The sequence below is a fragment of the Gopherus flavomarginatus genome, chromosome 17 (genome assembly GCF_025201925.1).
Source record: "Gopherus flavomarginatus isolate rGopFla2 chromosome 17, rGopFla2.mat.asm, whole genome shotgun sequence".
Lineage (NCBI taxonomy): Eukaryota > Metazoa > Chordata > Testudines > Testudinidae > Gopherus > Gopherus flavomarginatus.
This window is the reverse complement of record NC_066633.1, coordinates 23,690,350-23,700,939: the sequence shown is the minus strand read 5'-3', so window position 1 is coordinate 23,700,939 and position 10,590 is coordinate 23,690,350. Positions and strand designations below refer to the sequence as shown.

General features: G+C 46.7%; 1 long non-coding RNA gene across 1 annotated transcript; it reads left to right on the top strand.

Annotated features, from left to right (window-relative positions):
* Positions 1–1,001: 1,001 nt before the first annotated feature.
* On the top strand, positions 1,002–7,177 carry LOC127036083 (uncharacterized). The gene is made up of 2 exons (XR_007770003.1): positions 1,002–1,068; positions 6,750–7,177. It is a non-coding gene; the product is annotated as an uncharacterized LOC127036083 (long non-coding RNA).
* The last annotated feature ends 3,413 nt before the right edge of the window (positions 7,178–10,590 follow it).

Sequence of the window (10,590 nt, the reverse complement as noted above, 5' to 3'; positions counted from 1 at the left end):
CTCTGCAGCATGGGGCACGGGTCACTTGCTAGAAGATTCTCTGCACCTTGAAGTCTTTAAACCATGATTTGAGGACTTCAGTGTCTCAGACACAGGTTTGATACAGGAGTGGGTGGGTGAGATTCTGTGGCCTGCGTTGTGCAGGAGGTCAGACTAGATGATCATAATGGTCCCTTCTGACCTTAAAGTCTATGATTCCATGATTCTATGAAAAGCCCCCCAAGGAGGGGAAGGGGGAGGGGAGGGCGGGTCTGGGGTGAGGGGGTAGCTGAGGTATGCAGTGGGGGTCCATACCCAAGGGCAGGGTGTTGGGGACTGAGTGGCAGCAGTGTGTGTGGATACAGTTGAATCAGTTTAAGAGTGCTGGGTAGCGATCTAGCTCCAGAGGCCCAGAAAGCAGGAGGTGTGCCCGGGTGACATTAAATGGGCTTTGTCCTTTTCAGCAAGCAGCTTGCTGGACCGTGCGCTAATCATCTTCCAGCAGAGAGAGCAGAGCTTTCATGGCAGGCCTCTGTTCTGGTTTCACGCTGGCCACGCTCTCCTCCATCCTTCTGTCCTTTGCCTCACCAGCAGCTGGTTGTTACCGTTCACAGGGCCCTTGTCTCAGGACCTGAGGGTCCCTCTCCAGGCCTGTCAAGCCAGTGCCTTTCGCCAGCAGATGGATGGGCATTGCACAGTGGGACCATAGCCACTGCCAGGCCAAGGAGAGCACTCATGGGAGGGGGTGTCACCGTGGTATGTTGGATACAGGCACAGCTGTTTCCTGTCAGTCAAAGTGGCAGTTCTAGTGCTTCATCGAAGACAGCCATGCTGAGAAATTAAAGCTTGGGGAATTATCTGCAGCAACCCCACGGTTTTCAATTCCCACCCTGCTTTTCTCAGATGAAGCCCTCGAGCTGCAGACTCGAGATCCCAGGAGATCAGTGACAGCCAGGAGCCAGGGCTTGTCCCCGCAAACCAGCCGAACGAATTCACCTGATTCAAATTGAATAAAGATATAAAGGCCTGAATAAAGATATAGCAGACAAAACCAGGTATGCCAACCTGACCAAAGTCAGGCTAACAGAGGTTTGTGGGAATCCCTGAGTGGAAAACACTGAGAAGCAGCAGCATGTCTCACAAGCGCTGGGAAAAAGTAAGATAAGAGAGAAGCTGCATTCCTGGCATAGTACCAGATGTGCTGTGTTAGGGCAGCTCCTTCGAAGAACTGATAAGAGCCCTAGTTTCCCAGCCTCCTTGTTTTCACTCCCTGGTTTTGTTCTTTGTTTGTTTTTAACTCCCCTACATTTCTAACTTTAGGCATGCATGTATACTAAAGGTGTCTAGTTTCTAGTTGTTAGAAGAAGGGGGTGGGTTGCTCCAGTGAATAATTTATGACGCGACGGAACTGTCTATATAGGCTTATACTAAGATGTAAAGAGCGGGCTGGTTCTCTCTGGAGACGAGCTGCTCTCTATTGATGCGTGCACTTGTCAATAAAGAGCTTTTGATCGGACCTTGCTGGTGTTGCCTGTCTCTCTCGCGGTCAGACAACGAACTTTGCCATCTGGGTTAGAGTCCCTGACATCTTTGGTGACTCCGCCGGGACCCGTCTGACTCTCCGGCGAGGGATCGGACCCTGAGGCAACGCAGCGCTCATCCTCCGGTTTAGAGTAGACTTGCCTGGTGATCTGATCTCTGCGTTGACGATAAGGTGTGTTCTGTGAACCAGCTGAAGCTCGTAGAAATCCAGCAATGTCCACCTACCCGTTGAGTAGGGTCCAGGTTGTCGGGGTTAGAATTCCTGACAACTTAGGTCTGGGTTAGAGTCCCAGTCCAGGTTTGCGCAGGATCCAAGTTGTCTGGGTTAGAGTCCCAGCCTGGGTTTGAGTCCCAGTCCAGGTGTTCGAGTCCCTGGAGAGGTAAGCGAGCGCTTGACGTGGGGAGGTGGGGGTTAAAGTCCCTTTACCTCGACCTGGGGAAGAGAGGTTAGAGTCCCTTCATGAAGAGGAGTTAGAGTCCCTTCATTAAAATGGGACAAGTTGGCAGTAAGTGCCCGGGGGATACCCTGTTGTCTCTGATACTTAGAGATTGGAAAGAGATTTCTGAGACCGCTGGTCTAGTTAAATTTAAGAGGAGAAATCTGTGTTGGATCCAATGGCCATCATTTACCTTTCAATTGTCCCCGACTAGAGACTGGTCGGAGGGTGAAACCTTTTCCACAGATAGAATGAACTCCTTAAGGGATATTTTGGTTGATCTTAGGCCGGGACAATTGGATTACTTGTTTGTATGGTATAATTATAAACCCATGGAGGGATGGGTAGCTTTTGAAGCTGTTTGTATGGAGAGCTCTTGTAAAAAAATCCCCCACCATATGCCCCAGAGCCGCACCGGGAGGAGGACAATTTTGTTCCTGTTCTTCCGTCTGGTGGAGTGCAAGGATTCAAAAGCAGGTTAGGGACAGTTCAGGGACAGAGGAGAATCAAGGGGGAGCTCAGAGTGATGTTCCCTCATCTTCAGAGGAATCAGGCAGCCTCACCCCCTCTGTGCAGCCTCCAGCCAGCCTTTTGCAGACTTGGCCAGGAACTGCTTCTCAAACACTCTCAATATGACAGCAGCCCTCGTCCTTGCCCTTGTGGACCCCCACTAGGTTACTTAACTCCATAAGGGAGAATGTTTCTGAGACACCCCTGATATTACAAGCCTCGTTGAGAACTTATCTAGTTCCACTGGTTGCTGGGGAACATGAGATGGTTTTTACCCATACCCTGTTTGCAACTTCAGATTTGTTTAACTGGCAGTGCACTATGCCTCACTTATGAGACAATCCTGAGGCAGTGGAAAGAATGTTCTGCACAATCTTTTTCACTCATGTGCCCACTTGGGCAAATGTAAGTCAGTTATTAGATACTCTTATGACAGAAGATGAAAGACAAAAAGTAAAAGAAAAATCTGCAGGTCATTTGAATGCACCTTGGCTAATTACTGACCCTAATTGGAATTCCAATAATCCAGCTCAAAAGACAAAGTTGGATGGATTTTTGAAAGCTGTTTTGAATGGTATTAGAGACACAGGGGAGGCTGCTCCCAACTGGAGCAAGGTGACTGCTTGTGTTCAGCGTCCAGACAAGCACTCCTCTGACTTTTGTGCTCGACTGATTTGTGAAGTTAGAAAGCATGGGAATTTGAATCCTGAAACTGATAATGAAAAGGAGATGGTTAAAATGGTTTTCATGTCACAATGTGCAAAGGATATTGCGAAGAGATTTAAAGAGCATCCAAATGGTACACAAGGGAAAAGTTTGTCTAAAGTAGTTAGCATTGCTACTAGAATGTTTAATGGGAGAGAGGAGAAGAAAGAAAAAAACATAAGGAAGGGTGGGGGCTAGTTGAGAAGCCCACCCTCCTAGCTAAACTGGTAGTGGAACAAGTTGGTGCCCATGGAAGGGACGGTTCAGTGAGAAAAGCAGGATCGGGCCCAGGCGGGCAGGCAACAGACCGAGAGATTGGAAAACAGGTTGGAAAATTTTGAGGGTGTAGTGGAAGGAAGGAGTAAGTAAGTGTAAGCATGGGGATTTCAAATACCCAGGACAATACTTGAAATGGTGATTTGAGTTGATAAAAGTGGCTGTTGAGAGACAAGCAAGTGATTTAAGGGAGAGTGAGAAGTGAACTCTCTAGTTGCTGGAGGAAACAGCAGTTGAACTTTGTAAAAATGCTAAAGAGGAAAGTTCTTGGTGTCTTTGAAATGTTTGTAAATAAATTGAGGCAAAGAAATTGTTAATTGCAATCATTTAGAATTTAGTTAAATTAGCTGAAGAATGTATATAGTGCTATGTAATTGAAATTTTATTAGGCTCTAAGGGCACTATAAGTGGTGATGTTTTCTTTCAGTGTTTGAAAGCAGGAGTTAAAAGTAAAAAGCAAGCCAGAAAGCATCTGTATTAATGCAAATTATCTAACTGATAAGGTAGGAGCCACTGAAACCTGGGCTGCCTATGAAACACATAAAATATGGGGTAATTCCTCTGTTTTTCCTGAAATCAGCAAGGGTATTTGTCTATTTTACGCAATGATTGACTGCCCAGAAGGGGTAGACCTCTGTTTTTTTGTCTTTCAGATAATCAGAGAAAACTGATGCCAGCTGAACAGCATTCAACGTACCATGCATTTACTGGCACAATAGGAATTATGTTTTGTGTTCTATGTTCTGTCTTGTGGTGTTTGTCTTGTGGCCGGAATTGTTGTGTTTAGTGTTTTTATGGGATAGTCTGGTTTGGAATCAGGCAAAAAGGTTAAATTAAAATGCAGATACTTGTTTTGTTCAACTTGGAATACAAAGTGTTTGGATAAATCAGGAGAATGTGATATACTGAAGTCTAATGCATTTCCTTAAGTAAGAAAAAGAAACTTCATTGGCCAAATTGTTAATTGCAAAAATTGTTGTTAAAATTTGCATACCAACAGTCTTTGAAAGCAAAGACATGAAAAGTTAACCCGCTCCCCATATTGTACATGGGATCCTTCTGGATACCTCAGATTTCTAGCCAGAGGGCTGGGGAAAGTGCGAAGCTATTGGACTGGAGGTTGTATTGAGTGAACTCCTCAAAGTGGGTGTGCTTGTCCTGGCTTGTTGCTCCAAAGCTCTGTAATAAGGTTATTTTAGTAAAAGGGTGTGTGTGGCATATATTGAATAATAAGACTAATGTACTGTATAATGACAATGTTTATGTGTTCATGGTTGGGAAAAAGGTGTATATGTAAAAAGTGGAAGTTTCCTTTGTAGGGTAAAAGAAGCCAAGAAGGTAAGAAGAACAAAGAACAGAATAAGTTAACTGGAAAAAAATAGCAAGTTCAGGCTATAGATAGGACAGTGACTCCATTCACAGTCAAGACTTGGCTGACAACCAGGAAAAGGAGGGCTTGAATATGCCCAAACAGCTATGAGATCTGAAAAACACTGCCAGGCACTAATGAAATGTGTTAGGTTTCTTTTCTCACAGGTAAAGAAGCGCTATCCAAAGACCCTAGCAGCCCTGCCACTACTTGGAACCAGGAAACTGGATTGATGTAGAGGTCCATCAGCGAAAGACTGCTTTGACTCCATGCTGGAAAGGCCGTTAATAAGCCCTGCTGATACTAACATCGCTGTAAAGTGCCAAAAATGACTGCTTGGACCCAAGATTCTCACTGCAAAAAGACCCCTCCACCTCGGGAGAATTCTCCTACTGATGATTAGCCTGTTTCTCCTTCTAGCTCCACTGAGCCTTCTGGACAGTAGGAAAAAGTACAAGGTGAAGTGCTAGTAACCTCTCCCTTGTCCACTGACAGATCTATTGTGCCTTTGAATTTTTCTAGAAAAAGCAAAACCATTACAGGGTGATGTGCTAGTAACCTCTCCCCTGTAGGACGCTGCACCACGACTGTTTTGGGAAAGAAGAAGGAACAGTCACTCCACTGAAATTGCCAAAGTCCAGGAATTCCTGACTAGAAAGGACATTAAGAACTGACCCTGGTGAAGAAACAAAGAATTGTACACTGGCACAAAAAAATTTGTGGGACCCATGCTTGGGAATGTGGTATTGATTGGATTTTGGGGTTTATTCTACAGGCTGTGCCCTGTGTTCTGGATAAATCCTTCAGCATGTATTGCTCTCTCTAATTGCATTTTAAATAACAAGTACCCGAAGAGTTTGTTCTGCCACTGGAAATTTTACCTGTATTGAAACCATTCCAGTGACTAATAATGTAACCCCCTCCTATGCTATTAATGGCAATGCCTTTTAAAAGTACCTGAAAATAGTTAAATAACAAATGTAATATAGTACTACACCAAGGATAGATGGTATTAAATATCACTGAGGCTGGGAAGGCATTGCAGTGGGATCTAGTATGTTTGGAGATTCAGGATTTCCTGAATGACCAGCTGATGGCCATTCGGAGTGATCTTGAGTACCAGACTTGGCCCACTGCCCTTACAGACACATCAGGAGTACCGTCTGATCTGTGGTCATGGAGATATACTAAAGACTTTCTGGGTGGAAGTGTGAACATTTACAGTGCTCCTTCCAAGCATTTGGACCGGGGGGTGTGGGCTTCCACATACCGAATCCTGACGGGTCCATGGGGAGGATGCACATGGGACTGGATTATTCACCGAAACATCTGGGAAATTAGACCACTTGGTATACCTAACTGATTTATAGTCAGTGCCCCAATCCCTTAGTTGTCAGACAAACAGGATTCCACTCTTTTGTCCGTGCACTCATTCCTGGATTGCGGGTGGCTAAGCTCAAGAGAGCAGCTGTAAATATTTCTGCAGAGCTTGAAAAAACAGCTAATGCATTAATAGACGCTTTCCAAAAGTTGCAACAAAAGACTGATGAAGTAGCAGAAGTGACTTTGCAAAATAGACGTGTGCTAGATGCCATGAATGCTGAATTAGGGAGGGGCTTGTGCTCGCATCGGGGAAAAATGTTGCTTTTCTGTTAATCACTCTGGCTTAATTGACAAGGATTTACAAGCTATTAAGAATGTTGCTGTTGTTTTCCATGCTGTATCTCTTGATCACACTTTTAGTTTTGAGGACCTCCACCCAGACCTTGGGTCATGGTTTACTTGCCTCTCCCGTACAATTGCTAAATGGATATGTGTCCCAAGAGTCCCATTATGGTCCTCTAGGGACAAAGGGGGGATTGTTAGGCCTGAATAAAGATATAGCAGACAAAACCAGGTATGCCAATCTGACCAAAGTCAGGCTAACAGAGGTTTGTGGGTAATCCCTGAGTGGAAAACACTGAGAAGCAGCAGCATGTCTCACAAGCGCTGGGAAAAAGTAAGATAAGAGAGAAGCTGCATTCCTGGCATAGTACCAGATGTGCTGTGTTAGGGCAGCTCCTTCGAAGAACTGATAAGAGCCCTAGTTTCCCAGCCTCCTTGTTTTCACTCCCTGGTTTTGTTCTTTGTTTGTTTTTAACTCCCCTACATTTCTAACTTTAGGCATGCATGTATACTAAAGGTGTTTAGTTTCTAGTTGTTAGAAGAAGGGGGTGGGTTGCTCCAGTGAATAATTTATGACGAGATGGAACTGTCTATATAGGCTTATACTAAGATGTAAAGAGCAGGCTGGTTCTCTCTGGAGACGAGCTGCTCTCTATTGATGCGTGCACTTGTCAATAAAGAGCTTTTGATCGGACCTTGCTGGTGTTGCCTGTCTCTCTCGCGGTCAGACAACGAACTTTGCCATCTGGGTTAGAGTCCCTGACAAACTGAAAGAGGAGGTGCTCAGCTGGAGATAGCAGCAGCCACACCCTGATGCCATGGCGCGGAAATGACACTCAAAGTAATTGTTCTGGTGAAGACGAGCTTTGGAGCTGGGGCAAACCCTGTGAGCTCACAGGTAATTCTGCCCTCTTATCAGGCAGGCTTGCCCCCTCCAGTGTAGTCTGCCAGGCTTTGCTGGATCTCACTGTAAGTGACACTAGCCATGGGGCTTCCACCACATCGTTGGAGACCAGGCCACTCTCCAACAGCTTACAGGGGATTGCCCAGCTGTTCACCTTACATTCCTTACTGTTCACTCTCCGTGCGGGACCACAGGAGATGCCATTTGGTTTTTCCAAACCAACCCTAGTTCGGTTTGGATCTGGGCTCCGAGCCATCGAAGCTCAGCAGGAGTGGAAGTGGGGGGAGGGTGAATGTGGAAACAAGTGCTGGTGCCGTCTCTGTAATGGGTGAACTGGGACGATCTGGGTGTCAGTTCTGCAGATGAATAATCCTTCTCCCCGGCTTGCCCCCAGAGGCTCTCCCTGCACATGTGAAAGGAAGCCCTGAGTATGAAAGCAGTGTGACAGGTACAGCAAACCTCTGCCTAGTTCAGGGACGAGATCCCGCCAGCTTTGTGCTGGACGCTGAGCCAGATGGGAAAGACCAAAGGGCTTCCCACAGCCTGGAACCAACTAACGAAGCAACAGGTTTCCCAGCGACGCTCTCTCCCTTTGGCCCTGGGTTCATCCCAAAGGGGAGCACACTGCTCTCTAGCAGCTGGCCTGGCTCCTCTCCCTGTTGGGGCGTTTCATTCCAGCTGAGCCCTGCCCCACTCCCTTCTCTGGGGGCCTGGGTCACCCTGCAGACTCCTGCTAAAGAGTCTCTGATAAAACCCTGCAGCCATGAAGGGGCTGGGGGCACATGAGCCAGATGCTCCTCCAACAGGAGCAGACAGCGTTTTAAAGGGCTGAGGCAGCCATTCTATTTTTTCCAAAACCAACCCAGAGTTGCTTTGGAGGCAGGTTCCCTTGCATGAGAACCACGTGGATTTGTGGCTGGAGGCACAGGAGGGCGGATAAGGGGTTTGGTTCGGGGCTACCTCTGTCATTGGCAAACTGGGATGATTCGATCTGAGGGTTTTTTTAACCCACTACTAATTTTTCTGAAGCTCGTTCCACGGGAGGATCTCAAACAGTGTAGAAAGGGTGGAGTTAGCCTGCCACCCTCTTGTGAGCATGGGAGGTATTCTCCTCATCTCACAAATTGGGAAACCAAGGCACAGAGCAATGGAATTATTTCCCCAAGGTCACAGAGCGAGTCAGTGGCAGAAGTGGGAATAGAAATGATCCCAATCTCCAGTCCTATGCATCAGCCTCCAAACCACCTGTCCTGCCCCTTCCCCCCAAAATCTCATCTCTCTGATTTTGCAGAATTACATGATGGGATGATTTGGTGCTGGCTGCTCTTTTACCCAGACCCCCATCATATGGAGCTTTGGAGTTTGGCCCATTTCCTGGTGGTTTTCAGATTGGTTGGATGAGTCCTTCCAGGGGGCTGCGGAAGGAAACCTGGGGCTCCCCAAGCAGTGGACCGTGAGATGATGATCTCCCTCTCTTGTCTGCAGAATTCAAAAGCTGGAGGCCCCTTTATTTGCAGGATGCTGGCAGGGCACACAGCAGTCCAGAGGCCTGTAGTGACACTGCACTGCAGATTCAAGGAGCAAGCCAATGGCACCAGTGCAAGGCGGCTCAGTGTTTCTGGGGAGGAGCTCTGGGGAGGATGGCCAGTAGAGGAAAGGAGCTTGTCGCATCGGGGTTGGGGGGCTGTTCCAAGAGCATGCATAAAGCCTCCAAGCAAGAGGCAGAGGGATCAAAGGAGTGCATAGGATGGGCTAACTCTGAGTGAGCGGAGCTGCTCGTTGAGCCAGCCAAGACAGAATGTGACAGGGCCCTTCTCCCAAAGACCAAATCTGTACAGGCCCTTCGCCGTCTGCCAGAATTCTGCTGCTTGTGATTTACACCAGAGGGCATGAGCAGCATTACAGCTGCTGAGAGTTGTGTGTTGTGAGCATATCACACTCCCCACTTATCACTGGTGTGCCAGGAAACCTGCAGCAGGTAACAGAGTAATAATATCACCTAGCTCTTCTCCAGGGCTTTTCATCTATACATCTCAAATGGATTTACACAGGAGGGCAGTATCACGATCCCCATGGTACAGCAGGGGAAACTGAGGCACACAGTAAGTCAGTGGCAGAACCAGTGGCAGGAATAGTGCCAGTGCACTGCTTTATACACTAGAAGCTTAGGAAGGTTTGCTGTTTGTAGTAGGAAAAAGGCTCCAAGAGATGAAAGAATCTGGAGGAGAACAGGCAGGGGCTTCCCGAGGGGACAGGCATGAGAACATAAGAACAGCTATGCTGGGTCAGACCAAAGGCCCATCTTGTTCAATATCCTGTCTTCTGACAGTGGCCAGGTGCTTCAGAGGGACTGAACAGAGCAGGCAATCACTGAGTGACATCCGCTGTTGTCCACTCCCAGCTTCTGGCAAACAGAGGCTAGGGACACTCAGAGCATGGGGTTGTGCCCCTGACCATTCTGCCTAATAGCCATTGATGGACCTGTCCCCATGAACTTACCTAGGTCTTTTTTGAACCCACTTATACTTTTGGCCTTCACAACATCCCCTGGCACCAAGTTTCACAGGCTGACTGTGCGCTGTGTGAAGAAACACTTTCTTGTGTTTGTTTTAAACCTGCTGTGCATTAATTTCCTTTGGTGACCCCTAGTCCTTGTGTTATGTGAAGGAGTAAATAACACTTCCCTATTCACTTTCTCCACACCAGTCATGATTTTATAGCCCTCTATCATATCCCCGCTTAGCCATCTCTTTTCCAAGCTGAAAAGTCCCAGTCCTATTAATCTCTCCTCATACGGAAGCCGTTCCATACCCCTAATCATTTTTGTTGCCCTTTTCTGAAACTTTTCCAATTCCAATATATCTTTTTTGAGATGGGGAGGCCACATCTGCATGTAGTATTCAAGGTGTGAGTGTACCATGCATTTATATAGAGGCAATATGATATTTTTTGTCTTACTAACTGTCCCTTTCCTACTAGTTCCTAACATTCTGTTACCTTTTTTCACAGCCACTGCTCACTGAGTGGATGTTTTCAGAGACTTTCCACAATGACTCCAAGATCTCTTTCTTGAGTGGTAACAGCTAATTTAGACCCCATCATTTTATATGTATAGTTGGGATTATGTTTTCCAATGTGCATCATTTGCATTTATCAACATTGAATTTCATCTGCCATTTTGTTGTCCAGTCACCCAGTTTTGT